Source organism: Anabrus simplex, chromosome 3 (assembly GCF_040414725.1).
Source record: "Anabrus simplex isolate iqAnaSimp1 chromosome 3, ASM4041472v1, whole genome shotgun sequence".
Classification (NCBI taxonomy): domain Eukaryota; kingdom Metazoa; phylum Arthropoda; class Insecta; order Orthoptera; family Tettigoniidae; genus Anabrus; species Anabrus simplex.
This window is the reverse complement of record NC_090267.1, coordinates 168,086,048-168,110,660: the sequence shown is the minus strand read 5'-3', so window position 1 is coordinate 168,110,660 and position 24,613 is coordinate 168,086,048.

The following is a 24,613-nucleotide window of genomic DNA, read 5'->3' as shown; positions in this document are numbered from 1 at the left end:
CTAGGTAAATACACAAAGCTGATGTTATTGTCCTGGCAAAGCCTGAGGATATTTGCTGATAAATGTGATGACAAGTTGTCGCAAATTACGACTTTTTTGCCTTCACACTTCTTCAGCCTGGGAAGTAACATGTGTTCAAACCAGTCGTCAAATGTCTGGGAGTCGAACGATCCACTAGGTGTGTTGTTGTAGTGGGCTCCTTGTGGACCATTTTCCGTCCAAGTATTCCACAGACAAGTCGACTTATAGACAACATAAGGGGGTAGTAGCTCAACGACTGCCTTCCCTGCAAACATGACAGAAATGCCAGTCTTGGAGAAATATCTGATCTTTTCTCGGGTATTTGGTGTCCCTTTTAGTTAACACCATTTTGGTACCAGGGTCATCAGTAAGATTAGATTCGTCAAAATTCCATATATTATGTGACTCAACTCCTATAAACACCCCCTTTAAATTGTCAATGAAAGCCATCGAAATTTGTGGTGTGAGAGCTGAGCGGATTCTTTTAATGTTTGAAGTGAACCGTACAGTCAGCTGAGGGTGGCGCTGCATAAATGAGCAAACCCAGTTTCATCCTGGTAAATTTTCTTTGAACAGGCAAACACTTCTTCCAATTCAACATAAATATGATCTAATTGATCCTAAGGTCAAAATAATCAACTGAGAAACCAAACTCACTGAGTTTTATAATGCATTGTACAAAAGGGGATTATTCTTCTATAGAAGAAAACTGTTGTTCTTTTGGGAGTTGAGGAATCTTTTTTCTTTCATTTATAGGTTATGGTTCTTCTGAGGATTCCATACTTTTCGTAAGCAGCCCTTTGTGTTAACGAACTACTCTGGATTGCATTTAACGCACTCACTTACTTTATCGTCAGGGTAGTTCTTATAGGATCGAGCACCCATCTTTCGTTTGTATGACCTTGGCATCCTCTAACATAATAAACTAATAGATACTGTAACATGAAGAAATCAAACAAAGGTATTTTTTATAAATCAGGTGTGTTCATTAATTTATTTTGACTTCTTTTCATGTTGGTCCAAAGTACCCTCATAATTGGTCCAAAATCACTAAATTGTAAACAAATTTTTTCCGTATGATTTTAAGTACGAATGAATTAATAAAGTCGATTAACGAATGATTTTATAACATAATGGAATGATGGCTTACCTGGAGTGTGTATCGTAGAGATAGGATAGGAACGGTAGGATGGGGAGTATTCATTCTGGTGAAAGAAGCATTCGTAAGCTACGAAAAAGTTGAGGATGAAAAACATGAAATTCTGGGTGTAAGGCTAATCTCTAAAGATAATAGGCAACTTGGTGTCTTTGGAGTGTACAGACCGGGAAGGGGTAGCGCTGACGCTGATTCAGAATTATTTGATAAGATAATCAGCTATGTGGGAAACGATAAGGAAAGGAACGTGATTGTAGCGGGTGATCGCAATTTACCAATTGTCAGTTGGGAAGGTAATGTGAAATGGTAAATGGTAAATAAAAATGTAAACAGGAAGCATGAAGAACAAATGGCAAAAAACGTTAATAAGGCAAGGGCACCCGATTCAGAAAGTGATGGAACCAATTAGAGGGAAGAATATTTTGAATGTGGTGCTGATAAAACCAGATGAGCTCTATAGAGAAACCGAAGTAATAGATGGTATTAATGATCACGAAGCTATTTTTGTCGTAGTTAAAAATAAATGTGAAAGAAAGGAAGGTATTCAGATTAGGACTATTAGGCAGTACCATATGGCTGATAAAATAGGCATGAGGGAGTTTAAAGAAAGTAACTATGAGCGCTGGAAAATGGTAAATAAAAATGTAAACAGACTCTGGGATGGGTTTAAAGCAATTGTTGAGAAATGTGAAAATAGGTTTGTGCCTTTAAAGGTGGTAAGGAATGGTAAAGATCCACTATATTATAACGGAGAAGTAAAGAGACTAAGAAGAAGATGCAGGTTGGAACGAAATAGAGTTAGAAATGGTTATGGAAGTAAGGAGAAATTGAAGGAACTTACTAGGAAATTGAATCTAGCAATGAAGTCAGCTAAGGATAGCATGATGGCAAGCATAATTGGTGGTCATACAAATTTTAGTGAATGGTATGCGAGGATCTTCAAAAGGCAGATGTATTCAGTCAGCAATATGTAAAGGTAGTTGGATATAAATATCATAATATGAAGATAAAGTTGGAATTCAAGAGGACAAATTGAGGCATATATTCATTTATAGGGCGAGGACTAAGTGTTTGGTGTAAATTATCAAGTGAATTGTTCCAGAAACTTGAACTCCCACAACAACCATTCCTAACTATATTTCTTAATCTCTTTATTTGGTTGTTATAATGGGTCCTTACTATCCCTTACCACTTTCAAAGGTACATACCTGTTTTCATACTCCTCAACAATTGCTTTAAACCCATCCCACAGGCTTTTTAAATTATTATTTACCATTTTTCATTGATCATATTTGCTTTTTAAACATTTTCCCCATTTCCCTCTTAGCAGTCATATACTTACTTACCTTATTTACCCCGTGGCGCTACAGTCCATGAATGACCTTGGCCTGCTACATCACAGTCTTCGAATCTTTCCGGTCCTGTGTCCACCTTCTACAAAATCTGACACCAGGCATCCTGAGATCCTTGTCGACATCGTCCAGCCAGCGCTTTTTCGGTCGTCCTTGACTTCTCTTCCCAGCAGTTCGCCCATGGAGCACCTGCTACACACATTTTCTTTTCTAGATACATATTTCGCTATAATAAAATTAGCGCGTTAATTCCTAATAAAATAACTAAATTACAATAACTCTAAACTGCGTTCATACGTATCCTAATTACAAAAGGTTATTAGGCCTACTACGTGCAAACAGAAATGAAAATTTCCGTTAAATGTTGAAATTCAGAAGAACTGCACGAGAATTACACAACAAAGCTAAATATATAGACAGATTATTATAATTGTTACTTTTTATACTACTATGCTCTAATAGAAATGTAAACTGCTGTTGGTTGAATGATTAAATACCGAAAGTTTTATCGCACCCGAGTATAATACACGTATATATCAGGCAAGATACGGTCTAATAAATACACTACAATTATTCTCAACTGCAATTAGGCTTGTTCTAATTATAACAGGTTAAGTGAAACAATAGAGCAGGAGTTAAAACGAAATACGTGATACTTAGTCGGGTTATTAGTTTTTATACCTGCGCGCTGACAGAAAAGAGATTTTTACCCTACTAGTCGAATATTAAGTAATGATACAGCAAGTACCATAAGCACGTTTCCTAATTATAACAGTTTAACTGAAACAATCAGTTTAAGCTAGATAATTGGTACATGCTACTATTTTTTGCCGGCCCCACGGTGTAGAGTTAGCGTGCTTGCATCTTACCCGGAGGCCCCGGGTTCGATTCCCGGCCAGGTCAGTGATTTTTACCTTACTTGAGGGCTGGTTAGAGGTCCACACAGCCTACGTGATTACAATCTGAGGAGCTATCTGACGGTGATATGGCCGTTACGGACCAGAAAGTCAAAAATAAGGGGCGAAAGGAATCGTCGTGCTGACCACACGACACCTCGCAATCTGCAGACCACCAGGTTGAGCAGCGGTCGCTTGGTAGGCCATGGCCCTTCGGTGTTTTTGCGCCATGGCGGGGGGTACTATTTCTAAACTTTATTCTAATCCTTTCATCACAATACTCCTACAGTTTAATACTAACGTCATTAATTGACTTGCAGCTTCCTATACTCTCATCACCACTCCCTAGTCCGCCCAGTTTCCCTGAATGTGGGCTCTCTCTGTATGTCTATTCCAAACAAACTCTCCACCTTAAATGTATCATTGCGGTTCAAGTGAAGGCATCTCAGTGTATATCATTATATCCTAACCACCATTAGAATCTACAAACCCCACACCCTGTTTCCCATATACCCACCCCACAGTCTAATTTAAATTCCCGATCAATCTAAAGACGGTACCCCTCCTATACAGTGTCCCACTGACAACAATCTTCGCTCCCTTAAACTCCTCCCGCGCTGTCATAACCAGATCCCATACACCGCGTATTAGCCAAAAAATTTCAGTTTTAGATTCCCTAGGCTATAATGTATAGAATTTAAATTGTCTAATAATTTTCTGTTCGTACAATTCTGCGGAGACTTTAGAAAGTGGTGTCCGGAAGGTCCAATGTCTAGTCATTGTAGTGAGTGTGAGTGGACATTTTGACCACGATGAGGCTCATATTGTCTTGCTGATATACACTGACTGACAGAGCAAATGCAACACCAAGAAGGAGTGGTTCGAAAGGGATGAAAGTTGGGGAAAAAACAGAGACGGCACGGACGAATAATTGATGTTTATTTCAAACCGATATGCAGGTTACACAATGCGTACGGCATCGACTCAGTAGGATGTAGGACCACCGCGAGCGGCGATGCACGCAGAAACACGTCGAGGTACAGAGTCAATAAGAGTGCGGATGGTGTCCTGAGGGATGGTTCTCCATTCTCTGTCAACCATTTGCCATAGTTGGTCGTCCGTACGAGGCTGGGGCAGAGTTTGCAAACGGCGTCCAATGAGATCCCACACGTGTTCGATTGGTGATAGATCCGGAGAGTACGCTGGCCACGGAAGCATCTGTACACCTCGTAGAGCCTGTTGGGAGATGCGAGCAGTGTGTGGGCGGGCATTATCCTGCTGAAACAGAGCATTGGGCAGCCCCTGAAGGTACGGGAGTGCCACCGGCCGCAGCACATGCTGCACGTAGCGGTGGGCATTTAACGTGCCTTAAATACGCACTAGAGGTGACGTGGAATCATACGCAATAGCGCCCCAAACCATGATGCCGCGTTGTCTAGCGGTAGGGTGCTCCACAGTTACTGCCGGATTTGACCTTTCTCCACGCCGACGCCACACTCGTCTGCGGTGACTATCACTGACAGAACAGAAGCGTGACTCATCGGAGAACACGACGTTCCGCCATTCCCTCATCCAAGTCGGTCTAGTCCGGCACCATGCCAGGCGTGCACGTCTATGCTGTGGAGTCAATGGTGGTCTTCTGAGCGGACGCCGGGAGTGCAGGCCTACTTCAACCAATCGACGGGAAATTGTTCTGGTCGATATTGGAACAGCCAGGGTGTCTTGCATATGCTGAAGAATGGCGGTTGACGTGGCGTGTGGGGCTGCCACCGCTTGGCGGCGGATGCGCCGATCCTCGCGTGCTGACGTCACTCGGGCTGCGCCTGGAACCCTCGCACGTGCCACATGTCCCTGCGCCAACCATCTTCGCCACAGGCGCTGCACCGTGGACACATCCCTATGGGTATCGGCTGCGATTTGATGAAGCGACCAACCTGCCCTTCTTAGCCCGATAACCATACCCCTCGTAAAGTCGTCTGTCTGCTGGAAATGCCTCCGTTGACGGCGGCCTGGCATTCATAGCTATACACGTGTCCTGTGGCACACGACAACACGTTATACAATGACTGTCGGCTGAGAAATCACGGTACGAAGCGGGCCATTCGCCAACGCCGTGTCCCATTTATCGTTCGCTACGTGCGCAGCACAGCGGCGCATTTCACATCATGAGCATACCTCAGTGACGTCAGTCTACCCTGCAATTGGCAGAAAGTTCTGACCACTCCTTCTTGGTGTTGCATTTGCTCTGTCAGTCAGTGTATTTACGTTTAATTTGTTTATCCTTATCTATTTTGTTCAGTAGTTCTGCGTATTTTTAACATGATAATGTGCACATTCAAACTGAGCACTTGATAGTCTGAAATACATTTTTTTATCGTATGGCTCTTACTGCCGGAAGTGTCCGATATAATCGCCTAGCTGGGTTCAGATCTTTCTGTTTCATGTCCATGGGTGACCTGAGCATTTGGATATGGGTGATATTGATAATGAGGAGCGAGGGCGTATATAGCCTACTCCTATCGAAGAAACCCAAGGGATCTGCCCAAGGCTTAACGTGCCCACCGATGGACGAATCATCATCATCAACGGGATATGCCCTCACTCCATTTGAACACAGTGGAGAAGTTTGGAACTGAATTCGGGATTTTGGGCCGCAGTATTGTGATTATAAATTGTATACCACCAACTCTCCTATCCTGCCAGCCAACATTCTGATGGTGATTTTCTTACACCAGCGGGACTCTAACCGGCTAAACATGGTATCAGGCCATGGCAACCAGGCAGACTAGTGTCAAATTAGTTGACAGAAAATAATTCTATTGGAATCCCACTATGCACAGAGAAAATTTCAGGCATATTTTGAAAACCAAATCTGTTTGTTTCCTTCCAAACCCTACGATTTGTAAGGTCTGGAGAGTTTGTCTTTTGCACTCCCTTCGTACTCCTTCTGTTTTCTTAGCCAAGTATCTTGGAAGGAACAGTTCTTTTTATATTTACCTAACTAGTTGACTAACTGACTAACTAGTTGTTCTTCTTTTCTTATAAATAATTACCCAGCGAGATGGCTATGTGGTTTCAAGCATGTGGCTGTTAGCTTGTATTCCGGAGACAGTGGGTGTGAACCCCACTGTCCGTATCCCTGAAGATGGTTTTCTATGGTTTACCATTTTCGCAAGAGTCTAATACTGGGGCTGTTGCTTCCTTCCTAATTCTAGCCCTGCCCTATTTCACCGACGCCGTAATACTTGATCCATGTTGGTGCAACGTGAAACAAATCAACAAGATTTAAACATTAATTATCACAACCAGAATGAAACCAAGTTCAAATTATACATTAATCGATAACCCTCTCTCAAATAAGGAATATTTCCATTTAGTTGAAATAATTTTTCCGTATTTGTGAAGCTATTTGTTCATAGCTTTTGAGCAGAGATGCTAACGCTAGGCATTTCGTTCCGCTGGCGCATAGCATTGTTAGCGGGCAGGCAGGCGATGAGCGATGCTATTCAATAACAGTGACGTTATGGTTACGTCACAGGCCTTGAGGGTTGGGCGAAGTTCTCCTACTCACTACCGATCACTGCGGCGTTACCTGAGTTTGAAATGAAGGCAGAAAATAATGAAGGAAATTTATACGTCAAGAAAAATGTTACCGGTATTTATTTCATTGCTGTTTACATATTTTGACCAGATACAATAAAGAGTTAGGTCCACAACCTCAAGTATTTTTGTACTGTAAGCAGTGAATTACAATTTTCACAATTATATTTTAAGAGATCCCTTTTTGCTGGCGAGATGTAGTGTTTACAGTGGGCTATGATATGGGCTAGAGCAATTTGTTACTTTCATTGACCTGACTCAGTCTCATCCTTGGCTTTGACAATATGAAAGTGACCGAGGTATGAGCGATGCTAGTAATACCATTCCTTATGCAGCCAGTCCCTGTTATGATTGGTGCGAAAATATCGCCCATAGGGTCGGTTGGTGCATGAATTTCAGTGGGCTTGGCAGACTGATATGCAATAGCAACTTTTAGCTCGGTGAGGAAAGCAACGGGAAACTACCTCACTCTTCATTTCCCTAGTATGCCTTTTCAGTGACGCCTAGGCTGTCTATGATAGCCTTTGGTGGAACTGTGGAGGATCAGACCAGCCTTCGGGCTGAATACCCAACATACAGTATTTTAAGACGTGCTTTAAAACGTTTCTAATATGATACGGAGTTAAGGTAGATAAACTGTAGTTTGTGGTTGCTTGGGTTTATAATCATCTGATAAACTCAGCATCAATCCAACCGTGCTTACTGGGAATAACATTAGTTAGGTTATTTATTTGAAGGCGTACTCTTCCCCCTTCAGGGGAGGAATGAAAACATGCAGTACTGATAGACGTATTCACATTGTTGTACTTTAATCTTGGATAGCAAGTGTCTATGTCCTCACTCGTGATGAAGCTCCCTCGCCAGTTAGAGGCTACTTATTATCATCGGATGCCTGAAAAGTTTTTAAATACAGTTTTCAGGAAATCGGTGAATATAGAAAGCCACATTACACCAGCACACTGTGTTGTATCAAGGTAAAGATGTAGATAATTTGGTTCTGGAACATGAAGAGGCTGTTGATGCTGATGAAATGGGAGACCCAATTTTGAGGTCAGAGTTTGACAGAGCTGTGAGTGACCTCAATAGGAACAAGGCACCTGGAATTGATGACATTCCCTCTGAATTACTGTCTTAGGAGAAACCAGCATGGCAAGGTTATTTCATTTAGTGTGTAAGATGAATGAAGCAGGAGAAGTCCCATCCGATTTTCGGAAGAATGTTGTTATACCTATTCCCAAGAAAGCCGGTGCTGACAGGTGTGAAAACTACCGCACCATTAGTTTAGTATCTCATGCCTGCAAAATTTTAACACGTATTATTTACAGAAGAATGGAAAAACAAGTTGAAGCTGAGTTGGGACAAGATCAATTTGGCTTCAGAAGAAATGTAGGAACACGTGAAGCAATCCTGACTTTATGTCTGATCTTAGAGGATCGAATCAAGAAGGACAAGCCCACGTACGTGGCATTCGTAGATCTAGAAAAGGCACTCGATAATGTTGATTGGACCAAGCTATTTATGATTCTGAAGATGATAGGGATCAGATTCCGAGAACGAAGAATTATCTACAATCTGTATAAAAATCAGTCTGCAGTGATAAGAATCGAGGGCTTTGAAAAAGAAGCAACAATCCAGACAGGAGTGAGGCAAGGCTGCAGTTTGTCCCTTCTCTTTTTCAATGTTTACATAGAACAGGCAGTAAAGGAAATCAAAGAGAAATTTGGAAAGGGAACCACAGTCCAAGGAGAGGAAATCAAAACCTTGAGATTTGCCGATGATATTGTTATTTTATCTGAGACTGCAGAAGATCTCGAGAAGTTGCTGAATGGTATGGATGAAGTCTTGGGTGAGGTGTACAAGATGAAAATAAATAAGTCCAAAACAAAAGTAATAGAGTGCAGTCGAACGAAGGCAGGTGATGTAGGAAATATTAGATTAGGAAATGAAGTCTTAAAGTAACTAGATGAATATTGTTACTTGGGTAGTAAAATAACTAACGATGGCGGAAGTAAGGAGGACATAAAATGCAAGGAAGAGCTTTCTTAAGAAAAGAAATTTGCTCACTTCAAACATTGATATAGGAATTAGAAAGACGTTTTTGAAGACTTTCGTATGGAGCGTGGCATTGTATGGAAGTGAAACATGGACGATAACTAGCTCAGAAAGAAAGAGAATAGAAGCTTTTGAAATGTGGTGTTACAGAAGAATGCTGAAGGTGAGATGGATAGATCGAATCACGAATGAAGATATACTGAATCGAATTGGTGAGAGAAGATCGATTTGGCTAAATTTGACGAGAAGAAGAGATAGAATGATAGGACACATCTTAAGATACCCAGGACTTGTTCAGTTGGTTTTTGAAGGAAGTGTAGGTGGTAAGAACGGTAGGGGTAGACCAAGGTATGAATATGACAAGCAGATTAGAGCAGATGTATGATGCAATAGTTACGTAGAAATGAAAAGGTTAACACAAGATAGGGTGGCATGGAGAGCTGCATCAAACCAGTCTATGGACTGATGACTCAAACACACAACGCCCACTGCTGCCACCCAATGTGTTATGCAGTATTTCAACCAGTTGCTTTGGCCTTGCGATATCACCACACTTTTCATCCATTGAGCACGTCTCGGACATTATTGGACAACAAATTCTGTGTCAGCAAATACCAGCATTAACCGTTGCTGATTTGACTTCCCAAGTGCAACAGGCGTGAAAATCCATCCTACAAAATAACATAGAACATCTGAACAACACGTTACACGTACGTTTGTGTGCTTGTATTCATAATCGTGGCGATTGCAGCTGTTATTAATGTGCCAAAATGCCACATATCTTCTCGCGCATACTTAAAACTATGACCTGGAGACTTTAATCAAATAAGTACGTTACCTAGATAGTTCCTTAGCCTAAATTGCATTGCTGTAAACTGATGTCGTCTTGACCTCCTTGGGATTTCATTTTCCTCCAATGTATTTAGCACCGAACCCCCGACATAACAAATATTTTCAGATACGCTTGTAGCATTATTGTTTATGAAAGTCTTGAGTAGATACTGATGTTTGAGGATTTCGGTATCAACACATCTTTGGTAGAAATAATTCTCTGTTTTTCATGACTACACTGCCTCGTAAAACTCTTTAAAGTTACAGAACTGATCTAATTGGCTGTCCGGCAAAGTTCAATTGCCTTTAGACAGTATTGGAATTACGTAATATTGTTATATCCAAAGAATTCTTCAGAGATTGGAACAATATAACAATCCATAATCAATACATTATATAAATTTAAAAATAGATGATATTTCGTAGCTGCTCACTTATACTTCAGCTTAAATTTTATTGCTAGTCATCATGTTTAAACTAGGTGACATGAATAAATGAATACTGTTCCTTTTTATGAATGTTATGAAATTAACAAGTATTATATCCAAATTTAGTATTATGATGGTCCATTCGAAGCCATACTACAGCAATTTTCACAGCTTCATTTTATTATTACACGTGTATCCTCCGTAAAGTTTCTCGGAAAGTTAGAAGCACATCTTCGTTAATCCTTGTATTCTATTCATGTAACCTAGAATCACGATTGCCTCTAATTAGACTCTGCTTGTGTATTTCCCTGTATTTGACTTGTAAACGAGAGTAGTTGGAACGGAATTACATTAGTTTGTCAGAACTGCTAGTTTGACGCTGGTATAATTCCATAGAGAGCGCAAGACGATGCATAGTGTTGCAACTTGATACATTTAGGCAACAATCAGACACATTCATGTCCGTAGGCTATTATGATGTAAATATCGGGAGTCTGTCCTCATGCATCATTACATCCCGGTCTGGCACAACGATATAACCAGACACAATTAGTTGCAATTGTGAGCCATTATACGCTATACTAGCTCGACTGGATGGTACAAAAGTATGTGCCTGAATGGCAATATCTATACTCATTACGGAGAGAGATATTTTATTGGTTCAACATTCTGCTGTGTAATAGTGATGATGAAAAATGTGTTGAAGTATTGGGATAAATATAGAACACTGGCTGACATATTAATACAGGTTGGGTGTGGTGCCAATCCCGGAAATTAATTCATCCGAGGTTCGAATTTAGAAGTTATAGTTCCTTTTTTAGCCTCTGTGGATGCATACCTCCCCCAAATGCTGGGAATATAACTTGCATATATTTCGAAGACTGAGATGTTTTTCGTCATTTTTACCCAGCACAAATTTCTGATCAATATAATCAGAGTTACGCATGCTAAAATAAAACTGGCAATTATGTCTGGCACTACAGGGAAAATATCTGAGGACGACCAATACCTCTGAAGTGAACTTTCTAAGGCGAGCAATAGGGAATACTAGAATATATACTCGAAATTAATACGTCTGAGAAGAGACTGGACAGAATTATATGATGAGTGTGGACCAGAGCTCGATTTAGCTCTTCTGTGAATTCGCACGCTCAAAATACTGTAGCTAAACTGCAACCATTCCCTTTGAAATATTATGATTTTCATCACAAACAATATTTAAAGAACCAGATAATGCGATTCATATTATTACATTTTAATCTAACAGTAATATATATATCGTAACTATTGAAACACATTTCATTGGTTGTTCATGACTGTTACGCCCCAACAATGGTTTCCTTATTAGTGTGAATACTTCGCTATCTTTAACCTAAAATTGGAACCAATACCGGATCTGTTTCTACTCTTGTTCCTGAGGTAACATTAAATTTGTAATAATAATCAGTACATTGTTACATCCCACTAACTATTTTTTGTCGGTATTCGGATACGCCGATGGGCCGGAAATTTTGCCCCGCTGGAGTTCTTTTACGTGCCTGCAAATCTTCCGGTACAAGGCTGACATATTTGAGCAACTTCAAATACCATTGGAATGAGCCAAGATCGAACCTGCCAAGTTGGAGTCAGATGGCCAGCGCCTAAACCGTCTGAGCCACTCAGCCCGGCACTAAATTTATATTAATGTATATACGGAGCAAAACATATCATAGTTCATTTTCATCAAATTTTACGGCTCTATGGCTAAATGGTTAGCGTGCTGGCTTTTGGTCACAGGGGTACCGGTTTCGATTCTCGGCAGGGTCGAGAATTTTAACCATTATTGGTTAAATCCGTTGGCACGGGGGCGGGTGTATGTGCCGTCTTCATCATCATTTCATCCTCGTCACGACACGCAGGTCACCTACGGACGTCAAATAAAAACCTGCTTCTGGCGTGTCAAACATGTTCTCGGACACTTCCTGCACTAAAAGCCATACGACATTTCATTTCATTTCATGAAATTTATGATTATGAAATAATACTTTGACCCTGAATTTTCTACTGTACCTGTTTTGAAAAAATATGTTTATGGACCGTCTCAAGTTATTTCAACGGCTACATATGCTTGTTCCTCAGAATTGTTAGCTAATTCTCACGTTACGGTACTGAAAATTATGTAACATCAATTAGGTTTCTGAATATAATTCAGGAATCCAGTGTGAGATTCTATTTAATAAGTCACACAGATACTAGGTCATGATTATGGCAATATTTCGTCATTGGGTTCAAGAGCGATACATTTTTTTCCTCTTTCAAAGTGACATAATTTAAAAATAGCTCCCTCAATCCTACGTCCAATATAATATCCTTTTGAGAGAATTCATGGGTGCCAAAATATCTATGTATCGTGCTGGGCAAATTGAGCAACTACGCCCAATTTATCTCGCAAAAGTTTTGAGGCATTGTGTATGAGACATGTCACTCTCGTAATCTGGGATAGTGTATCTGCCTGTTAACCAGAGAAGTCCATTCCATCCCCGACCATTTCAAAGATTATAATTCTGTACTGGGAGCTGGAACGTGGTGAGCCCAGTCACGTGACATCAAATAAAACGTTGTGTGATACGAGGGGCAGCGGACCCGGTCACAATAAATGACATAAGGATGTTCACATGCTGACTTGCAGCTAATCTGGGTGTGCAGCAGTCGTGTGGGGACACCAAGGCCCTAATAATAATAATTATAATTTCGTGTGGCTATTTCTAGCCGAGTGCAGCCCTTGTAAGGCAGACACTCCGATGAGGGTGGGCGGTATCTGCCATGTGTAGGTAACTGCGTGTTATTGTGGTGGAGGATAGTGTTATGTGTGGTGGGTGAGTTGCAGGGATGTTGGGGACAGCACAAACACCCAGCCCCCGGGCCGCTGGAATTAACCAGTGAAGGTTAAAATCTCCGACCCGGTAGGGAATCGAACCCGGGGACCTCTGAACCGAAGGCCAGTACGCTGACCATTCAGCCAACGAGTCGGACACCAAGCCCCTGAATAAGCTGTTATGTATCAGGCGTGTTTGTTTCTCTGTTTGTGTAAGAGTCATACTTCATCACGGTAAGTTAGATTCGTTTTACTTCTTCAAAACCGACACCCTACGCGAAATGTTTAGTTAGTAGGTCAGCTGCTGACTTCTTACCTTATTTCAATCTATCAGTGTTCACTGTTAAAACAATACGCACACTTCTCCGAGATAAGACACAGTGTGTTAATTAATCATCATCATCATCATCCGTTTACCCTCCAGGTTCGGTTTTTCCCTCGGACTGAGCGAGGGATCCCACCTCTACCGCCTCAAGGGCAGTGTCCTGGAGCTTCAGACTCTTGGTCGGGGGATACAACTGGGGAGTGTGACCAGTACCTCGCCCAGGCGGCCTCACCTGCTATAGTGAACAGGGGCCTTGTGGAGGGATGGGAAGATTGGAAGGGATAGGCAAGGAAGAGGGAAGGAAGCGGCCGTGGCCTTAATTTAGGTACCATCCCGGCATTCGCCTGGAGGAGAAGTGGTAAACCACGGAAAACCACTTCCAGGATGGCTGAGATGGGAATCGAACCCCCTCTACTCAGTTGACCTCCCGAGGCTGAGTGGACCCCGTTCCAGCCCTCGTACCACTTTTCAAATTTCGTGGCAGAGCCGGGAATCGAACCCGGACCTCCGGGGGTGGCAGCTAATCACGCTAACCACTACACCACAGAGGCGGACGTGTTAATTAATACACGTGATAAATGAATTAGTAATTTTTTAAGAAAATCGTGTAACGAAACCACAAACGTGAAGAAACACACTAAAATACATATTCCTCTTTCATTTTACACTGCAGACCATACTTTTCTTGTGCATACTTTGCTTTGCAATACACTACAGTAGTTTTCTCCAAGGTTTTTTGGTTTAAATCTGTGGCGTTTTTCTGTTAAAACTAGCCTCAATGCGCAGAATGATCTATCTACATCTACAAATATGACAGGACAGTACTTGAATTCGGGAATGAGTGTAGGTATTAAACATTCTAGGAGGTACACATTAGTGTCTGCCTGGCCGAGGCGGTAAAGGCGTGCTCGGTTCGTCCGGAAGGACGTGGTTTCGAATCCCCGTCAGGAAGTCGTAAAATTTAAGAAACGAGATTTCCACTTCTGGAGGTGCATATGGCCCTGAGGTTCACCTAGGCTACACCCGAAATGAGTACTAGGTTAATTCCTGGGGGCAAAGGCGGGCGGGCGTAGAGCTAACCACTGTACCCTATCAAGTGCCGAGGTTACGGATAGTGGAAGCCTATACCTTCCACCCCTTCAAGGGCCTTCGTGGCCTGTATGGAGAAGACTTTGCTTTGCTACACATTACCTGTACCAGACAAATACTTGTCGTAGCCCGGATTCCGTTTGAGAATATCACATATTTTGTTTTCAGGCGGAGTCGTAGGTTTCCTGGGATACCTAATTTTTACGTTTCACGCTCTCCATAATATCCAGCGAATCACCAATACGTGTTTCTAGATTCTTGATTGATTCTGGTGTGACTTGGAAGCGTGTCTTGATAAGTGCCAGTGAATCGTTTCATTGCCTAAAGAGTTCACGGCATTTAATTTACATTTTGTTGAAGACAGCTTGTAAAACACATTAAAATACGCACAATAAATGTCGAAAACATGCACAATAAATCAAAAATTTGAAATGTATGCACTAGTCTCAAATATATGCAAATGCGCATACATATGCACTATTAAACTTTATAATTGGTCGAATTTCGCCTTCAAATGCACTCCCTTGTCTGTTTTGGAGGTCGACATATCGGCAAACAAAATATGCATTTACATACATATCCAATGTCTAATAATAACAAAGTGTAAGAATAAAATTTGAACTGTACAGACAAGATTAGGATTATAATTTTAATCGAAACCGACTTTCAACCTATTAGGTCGTGTTACGTACGTTTAGTATGTGTTGAAGTCATGTTAAGTAAAGAACAAAAATGGCCAGCCAGACACCAGTGGGATCCGAACCCACAACCTCCCGATTTCGCGTCGGTTGCTCTACCAATTGAGCTATGGTGGCCTAGGCCATCTTTGTTCTGTAGGAAAGGATCGCGAAATCGGGAGGATGTTGGTTCGGATCCCTCTGGTGTCTGCTTGACCATTTTTGTTCTGTACTTAACATCTCTTCATCCGCCTCTGCGGTGTAGTGGTTAGCGTGATTAGCTGCCACCCCCGGAGGCCCGGGTTCGATTCCCGGCTCTGCCACGAAATTTGAAGAGTGGTACGAGGGCTGGAACGAGGTCCACTCAGCCTCGGGAGGTCAACTGAGTAGAGGTGGGTTCGATTCCCACCTCAGCCATCCTGGAAGTGGTTTTCCGTGGTTTCCCACTTCTCCAGGCGAATGCCGGGATGGTACCTAACTTAAGGCCACGGCCGCTTCCTTCCCTCTTCCTTGCCTATCCCTTCCGATCTTCCCATCCCTCCACTAGGCCCCTGTTCAGCATAGCAGGTGAGGCCGCCTGGGTGAGGTACTGGTCATACTCCTCAGTTGTATCCCCCAACCTAGAGTCTGAAGCTCCAGGACACTGCCCTTGAGGCGGTAGTGGTGGGATCCCTCGCTAAGTCCGAGGGAAAAACCGAACCTGGAGGGTAAACAGATGATGATGATGATGATGACTTAACATCTCTTCAACGCGTACTAAATGTACGTAACACTACCTAATAGGTTGAAAGTCGGTTTCGATTACAATGCGGTCGTGAAAATTCAATATTCATTATAATTTTAGTAACATAGGTCATATATTGTAACATAACTAACGATAGGGTATGTTTGAACTCGCATTATTACGAAGTTAGGTTATTCATGAAATGAAATGGCGTATGGCTGTTAGTGCCGAGAGTGTCCGAGGACAAGTTGGGCTCACCAGATGCAGGCCTTTGTATTTGACGTCCGAAGGCGACCTGTGCGTCTTGATGAAGATGAAATGATGATGAAGACGACACATACAACCAGCCCCCGTGCCAGCGAAATTAACCAATTATGGTTAAATTCCCTGCCTGGAATCGAACCCGGGACTCGGTGTCCAAAGGCCAGCACGCTAACCATTTAGCCATGGAGCCGGACAGGTTAGTCATACACTACGTCTAATGAATTGATGAATATAAATAATGGGCACTCAAATATTCTTCAAGGTTGACCTGAGAATGTCTTAATACAGCTATTTTATGTCTGTAATACTCGGGAAATTAAGTTCAAACTACTCCCTTATACCAGCGGTACGTTTATTAATTTATGGCAGATCGTGTAGCATCAACGACCCGGAAATATTTCATTGGTTGCTTCCCTCAATTTCACCTCCCCAAGAGTCATTGATAGTCGAAGGGTGACGCCTTTTCGTTCTTGGAAAATTAATTATCGCTGTACTTAATATTTACGCCAGAAGTCTGAAGTCGAGGAGACATGAATACGAAGGGAGAAACACAAATCTAATAATGACGTTGACGGAATTAAGGTCGCTCAACTCATGGTATCAGTGGCAAGAACTCAAGGGCGAATATTTTATTTCCTTCTGTTTCTTGAATGAACTGTATGCTATGCTTAGTACCAAGTAATTACTCTCAATATTCGGATTTATGACAGACATGTAAAAGCAGACTAAATAGTTTGATAGTACGTTTTTCGAAGGTAGAAAGAGTTTTGCATTTCTGGGACGGGATGGGATACTACAGTAATACCTGCGCTAAAATATTATTTTGCTGTTTATCCAAAGGACCATAGTTTGTACCTTTGATTTTTTGTTTGATTGCAGAAAAATTAATCAAACATTTTCCATGGGGGAATCGTTCGTCCCATTAGCTTGAGACATGTATATACCTCGGATTTATAAGGCCATTACATTAAACTTTTTAGGATTCTAAAATTGTCTCTAAAAGTTATCAAATAGCCAGTTAATATGCAATAAAAGCTCAAAATAGGAATTTAAGGACTTTAGAAAAGCCTCCCTACTAAAAGTGCAAAAATTGTAGCAATACTAATCAGTATTACGCATTTGACATATAGTGATGAAGACAAAAAGTTAATTGTTTTCAGAAACTGTTTTCATTTAGTATGAAATTACATTTAATTAATTATATATTATGAATTCATCAGTCTTATTTCCTGTGGTTTCTCGTACGTTAAATATTGCACTAAATTAATCATTTCACCAGTGAACTTAAAATAAACGACAATATTGCGGGGCTGAGTAAAAATATGGTACATGTAAGAAAATGAATAATACTTTTTGTCATAAATGTAATCCCTGATCTTAATGTCATAACCATATAGTACAATGGAAATGCATGAAAACGTGTCGAATAAACACATCTGAAATAGAGTACTACAAAAATTATATACGAACATCAAATTCTGCAAATTTTGCTAAATTTAATGGTGGTGATATTGGTGATTATTGTTTTAACAGTAAGTGCTACTAGGTAAAGGGGCTGCCTGGCCGAGGCGGTAAAGGAGTGCTCGGTTCGCCCGGAAGGACGTGGGTTCTAATCCCCGTCAGGAAGTCGTAAAATTTAAGAAACGAGATTTCCACTTCCGGAGGTGCATATGGCCCTGACGTTCACTCACCCTACACCTAAAATGAGTACTAGGTTAATTCGTGGGGGCAAAGGCAGCCGGACGTAGAGCTAACCGCTCTACCCCATCACGTGCCGAGGTTTACAATGGTGGAAGCCTTTACATTCCACTCCTCCAAGGGCCTTCATGGCCTGTACATAGGTGACTTGGCTTTGCTTTTCTACTACTAGGTAACCATCCTTGTTTAAAACTAGGATAAATGGAGAAATTCCGGTATTTCAAAGAATGAAGATATCGGAAAATAAAGGGAATAACAACAATAATAATAATAATGTTATTTCCTTTATGTCCCACTAACTACTTTTACGACTTTCTGAGAAGCCGACGTTGCGGAATTTATTCCCGCAGGAATTCTTTGTGCCAGTAAATCTACCGACACGAGGCTGACGTATTTGAGCACCTTCAAATGCCACCGGACTGAGCCAGGATCGAACCTGCCAAGTTGGGGTCGGAATGCCAGCGCCTCAACCGCCTGAGCCTTTGAGCCCGGCAAGGGAAGAAGCACGAAGTACATGCATGAGAAAGTATCCCTAGACCTCATAAACGTAATACTGCAGTGCCTCGGGGTTTGGTTTGGTTTTGGGGTTCTTCTTTCAATCGCCTCATACGACAGGAAGGGGATATGTACCATGAACGTATTCTATTACCCCTACCCTTTGTCGGTGTTAAGTGTAACTAGTACAAGTTTTTACTAAGCCCTTCAGTTTTAATTGCCAGTGCTATATAGAACCATACTTTTCTGTAAATTTTATGTGGTGAAACTTCCCACAATCAAGGTACGAGGGCTGTAAATAAAGTCGTGGGCATATTTACAGAACGCAATATTTAATGGACTAAAAAGTACAATTGCATTGCATTCCTTCTATGTAGTCAGCCGCAAAGTCTGTTACCTTTTTGCCAAATATCGGGAAGCCGTTGGGGGCCATTGGCAAGGCGCTCTCTGTTGATGACAGCAACGGAGCACCTACTGCGTGGACTGCAGATGCCTCTATGGATAATTCCCGGACAGTCCATCGATGAAACGGGACCATTTACAATATCAATCTTATCTTGAGGAATTGACGGCCGACGTGTGCGTTGCAAATCCGCAGTCTCATCCCGACCAGCACGAAACGCCTTGAACTATTGTGCAACCGTCCTCTACCCCTTTCAGGCCTGAAAGAAAATGGCAGTGATAATTTTTGTTTATACGTAAAAAACGAACTAAAATGCTCTAACTACATATACTTTTAGTTTATTCTACAAAATGAAAATTAACATCTGGAAAAAGCACCCGCACAATTGTGCGTGTCAGGACTTAATTCAGTACTTACAAAAAAAGAGAAATTACCTCAGTGCATATGAATGTAAATATGTACATGACATGATGTTCTATTTCACAGTGTGGAATAATTTACAGCAATTAAAATATTTGTTCAAACACAAGTATACATTACATTTTCTACACTGAGGAAGAGTTTTGCTTTTACAGCACTTTTGGCGGCAGCACCTTGTCGTCAGATCTGAAAGAAAACTGGAGGTGTGAATTTTTGTTTGTATGTCAAAAAATTAAAATTCTCTCAAATACACGGGTTTACAGTTTACTTTACAAAATAAGAACTATCGTCTGAAAAACAGCACCCACGCAATTGTGCGTGTCAGGATTTAATTCACTACTTACAAAAAATAAAAAATAAAAGTTCAGCTCACTACATGTGAATATACACATGCACATGATCAACTGTTCTATTTTACAGTGTGGAACGATTCTGAACAATTAAAATATTATACATTACATTTCTCACGAAGAGTACGAGTTCTGCTTTCACAGTTTTTTGGTGGCCTCACGCAGCACTCCCGCATGCATTGCCTGTAGGGAAACCTAGCCCGCGCAGTTGTGCATATCAACATTCAAAACCTCTTGGTATTACGTACGATGTTGTAAGTTCACAATTTACGTTCGCTAAACAATTTACACACTTAATTGATTACAGTCTGATATTCAGTAAAGCTTCTAGATTAATATGAATGCAATAAATAAATACTTACTTCCGGCATTACTGATTCCCGCTATCCTACCGATGAATTGTATTTTTAGATTCTTCTTCCTGTCCCTTGGTGATCAAGCGCTAAATGAAAACGACCGAAGTACATGCTACGTGTCCCACACAAGCACTGCAGTCCGATGTAGTGCCAGGAAAACATCAAATAAGCTCAGACATAAATAAAATACGAACCCGCACAATTGTGCGTACACGGTCTGAAAGGTCTGCTACGGTAACGCATTCTCGTTATAGGCTTCAAGTAATTCTCCATAACATCCTGATGCACTTTTGCCGCGGGCAACCTCGATTTTAATTAACGAACGCTGATCACCTTTTGAAACCATGCTTTAGAACGGTGAAATCGACACTATTCACTTCGACGCCACACAGCAACGACACTCCCAAATGGATGCCCGCCAAATTCACACTGCACCTCGACAACAGCGCCACTTGACCTCTCCCATATCCTATTTGCACATGCTCGATCTCCTTTGAGTGTCTAGAATCCGTTGCCACTACTTTATATAGGCCTACATCCCAAGTATTACGAAATCTTTGAAACAAATCCGCTCTATATCAAAACTTATCATTTTAGTTGTTCTTCTTCTTCCTCTACCATTCTTCCCATATCCTGTCGCCAACACCATGTGGAAGGATATGTTCACTATTACGAATTTGTGTGGTCTTTGGTAGTGAAGTGTGTTATATGCGTTGTGTGTATGAAGAGGAATTTGTTGGGACCAACATAAACTCCAAGCTACCGAGATAGAAGAATTAACACAATTCAATCAAAATCCCTGATATGGCTGGGAATCGAACCCTTTTAAACACTTTAAACCGAAGACCTTGGCGTTCGCCGTTCAGCCAAGCAGCCTGGCTAAACTTACCATTTCATACGTGCGCGAAAGGTATAAATATTACATATTTATATTAACTAAATAGAAGTAAGCAGTTTTTGCTCCAAAATCTTAAAACAGGTCGCAGATGACACCATCGAACCCGCACGAAACGTTCGCATTTTAGGTGAAAGATGAGGATGTATAACTTGTTTTAGTTTAATCATACAGTAAGACATAGACATTTTCCTTATAAACCTTGGTCTCGTTATGTATCATTGTATAGTTCACGCCTATAATACTGGCAATTCAAAGTACTATTTTTCTCAATACTTTGATACCGAAGTTGTTTGTTTGGAGAATATATTCCCAGTATAATCTTGACTGAAATAAAATATAAAAAAAATAATCTAAAATGTAAGATCTTGTAGCAGCTACGCCTTTTCTGTCAAATATTACTTCCTGTGCTCAGAAGTCAGAAGAATTTTGACACGCGACCTGATATGTAGCCCATTCAGGATGGCTGTAATGTTTACTTATTCAATAAGGGTGTTACGATCCGTGTAATAGAAGATAGTGGATCTGTGTTGAGCGTAGTTTTCACTTAGATTTTGATTGTTGGTACTTATTTCTTACGAAAATATAGTGACATTTATTAACTTCACTATAGTAAACTGCATTAGGTAGTTCAGGCTTGGTAGAGTGTTCAAGAAAGTAAAAGAAACTACACGGTTGAGAATAACAGATTCTATGCTGCAGAGTGAAGCAATTCTTTCAGCTTGCTAGTAGTGGAGAAGGAAGTCTGAATATCGAATCTCATGATTGTATTGTCCTCCTCGTCATGATCCTGCACAATTCTCTTGCTGATCTTGCTTCTTAGTTCATATTTTCCTAAGCTTTGATGTGTATCATTTAATACTAATATTAATATTAATTTAACATTCACCTAATTAAAATTTAACGAAATCTTTTCAGCTGATGGAGATCCTGATTTCATAAGTCATGCATACAAATAACCCATATAATATAGAGAGAGGTTTAGGGAAAAGATGAACTTGAATGTTGTGACACGTAAAAGGAATGGAGTCCGCCTCTGTGGTGTAGTGGTTAGTGTGATTAGCTCTCGCCCCCGGAGACCCGGGTTCGACTCCCGGCTCTGCCACGAAATTTGGAAAGTGGCACGAAGGCTTGAACGGGGTCCACTTGACCTCGGGAGGTCAACTGAGTAGAGGGGTGTTCGATTCCCACCTTAGCCGTCCTCGAAGTTGTTTTCCGTTGTTTTCCACTTCTCCTTCAGGCAAATGCCAGAATGGTACCTAATATAAAGCCGTGGCTGCCTCTTTCCCTCTTCTTTGTCTATCAATCCCTTCCGAAATTCCCATCCCCCACAAGGCCCCTGTTCACCGTAGCAGGTAAGGCCGCCTGGGTGATGTACTGGTCCTCCCTCCCAGTTGTATCCTCTGACCAGGACATTGCCATTGAGGCGATAGAGGTGGGATCTCTCGCTGAGTTCGAGGGAAAAACCAACCCTGCAAGGTAAGCAGATTAAGAAAGAAAGAAAGAAAGAAAGAAAGAAAGAAAGAAAGAAAGAACGAAAGAAAGAAAAGGAATAAAAATTGGCTGGAAGGTTATAGTTTCAAAAATGTAAAGAAAATGTCACTGCTTAACGTATTGTAAACATGTGCACAGAATCTCACTGGTCGGTATCAAATATTGCATCAGAAATGACAGTTTCAAAATTTCACAGGTTTTCAGCCATTGTCTTCCCTTAATGTTTTATTAGTCATTGAGACAGAGAAAAGTAAAATCATCAAGAAGAAACCTGCTCTCGATTAGAATCGTAAATGTTCACACCACGATCACTCGTTTAGTGTTGATGTTGAACGACCATGGTTGACCATTTTCACTTCTAGGCAAATACCGGGACAGCTCTTATTCGTAGACCAAAGCTGATTCCCTCCCCATCTTTACTCAGTTTCATTCACTATCATTCATTTCATATTCACTAGGCCGTCATCTGTGGTTGGCGTAAGGAAGTGCATCCGGTCGTAAAATCATGCTGTGTAATTCCATCTCATCTCATCCCTGACCCTGTATCAGGAAACGGGACTAAAGAATAGGCAGAAATACACGCTTCATAATCTACATCCTTCTATTACAAGGGTTTATCTCATTCCTATCTTCTTTTAATGCCAGTTTTATTTAAAATGCGAGATCTTACAGTTCGACCATGCTCGGAAACAGATACCGAATAATTTTCTCTTCTTAGGGATGATCTAAAAATGGGAGCATAATATACGGCTATTCAAGGTGTTAAATTAATTGACAATGGAGACATCTGCAGGGCACTGACAATTACTTGAATCCATCACAAGCGCACACTACTAGGTTTATCAGAAATTTATAAGTTTTAATTGAATTTTGAAATTAATGATCTTAAACAGTCTTGAAACGATAATTTTCTAACTGAAAATATGATCATTTCTGAGACTCGATTTTCTCCGATAGTAAAAGATTAGCGTCCAAATTCAAGAAATTATAAGAAACTACACGGTTGAGAATAACAGATTTTATACTGCTGAGTGAAGCAATTCTTTCAGCTTGCTAGTGTAAAGTTTGTGGAGAAGGAAGTTTGAATACCGAATCTCATAATTGTAATCTCCTCCTCGTCATGATCCTGCACAATTCTCTTGCTGATCTTGCTTCTTATTTCATATTTTCCTAACCTTTGCATTGTATCATTTATTCGAGAACTATTGACAGGATTTTTATGCACATTGTGCGGCATGTAATATGAATTTAACATTGACCTATTTAAAATTTAAGGAAATCTTTTAATCTGATGAAGATCCTGATTTCATAAGCCATGCATACAAATAACCCAAGTAATATAGGGAGAGTTAATTGAGAAGAAGAACTTGAATGTTGTGGCAAAGTGCTAAGCACGGACCTCAACTGCGAAGTGCGGGCATTCCCGTGCTGTCACTGCGCTGTGTAACGGTAAGTGATTGGTCAACGGGAGGCGGATAAGCTGGGCGTGGCTGTCGGCCAACTGGTTATAGAAACTCACTGTATGTTTTGTGGATCATAAGAGCTATCAACATGTGATACTAGCTGTTATATACTTGGGGACAAAACATGACGACCTCGCCTCATATCTCTACTCTCCACCAGCAGTCCGGTGTCTATCAGCGCCTTGTAGGATTTACGGCGCTGATATAGCTGAAGTTGCCAAATTTTCTACTGCACTCAACACTAAGAAAGGGTAAAGACTGAAGAGAGTGTGGAAGAAAGAGGTTTGGCAACCTCTACCCACCATACAAGGTTCACATAGAACTCGTTAAATCAGCAGGGTGCGGGATGTGATTGACAGCTGACTTCCAGCTCGCTTCCAGGAACTGAGGCCGTCATGTTTTGCCCCCAAGTATACCAGTCGTTGATGGGATAGACAGTTGGAATATGCAAGATTGCATTTTTTGTAGACCATTTTTGAGCATTCAACAAAACAGCTGAGACTTTGAAATGTGCGACTATTAGCTTAATGTCTTCATGGTTTGAGGTTTCGTTTCTATTGGTAGGTAATGAAACCCAATGCTCACTTTCAGGCTCCGGAATCGAAGATTAGATCCGAATTCAACTTGAATGGCCTCGGGTGAATATGAGGATGGGCTTTTAAAAGTAAATCTATTGAGGTACAGTGAGTTTCTCTCATCGGTTGACGGTCAGGCGTACCCAGCTTATCTGCCTCCCGTTGACTAATCACTCCCCACTCCGCGGCTCAGTA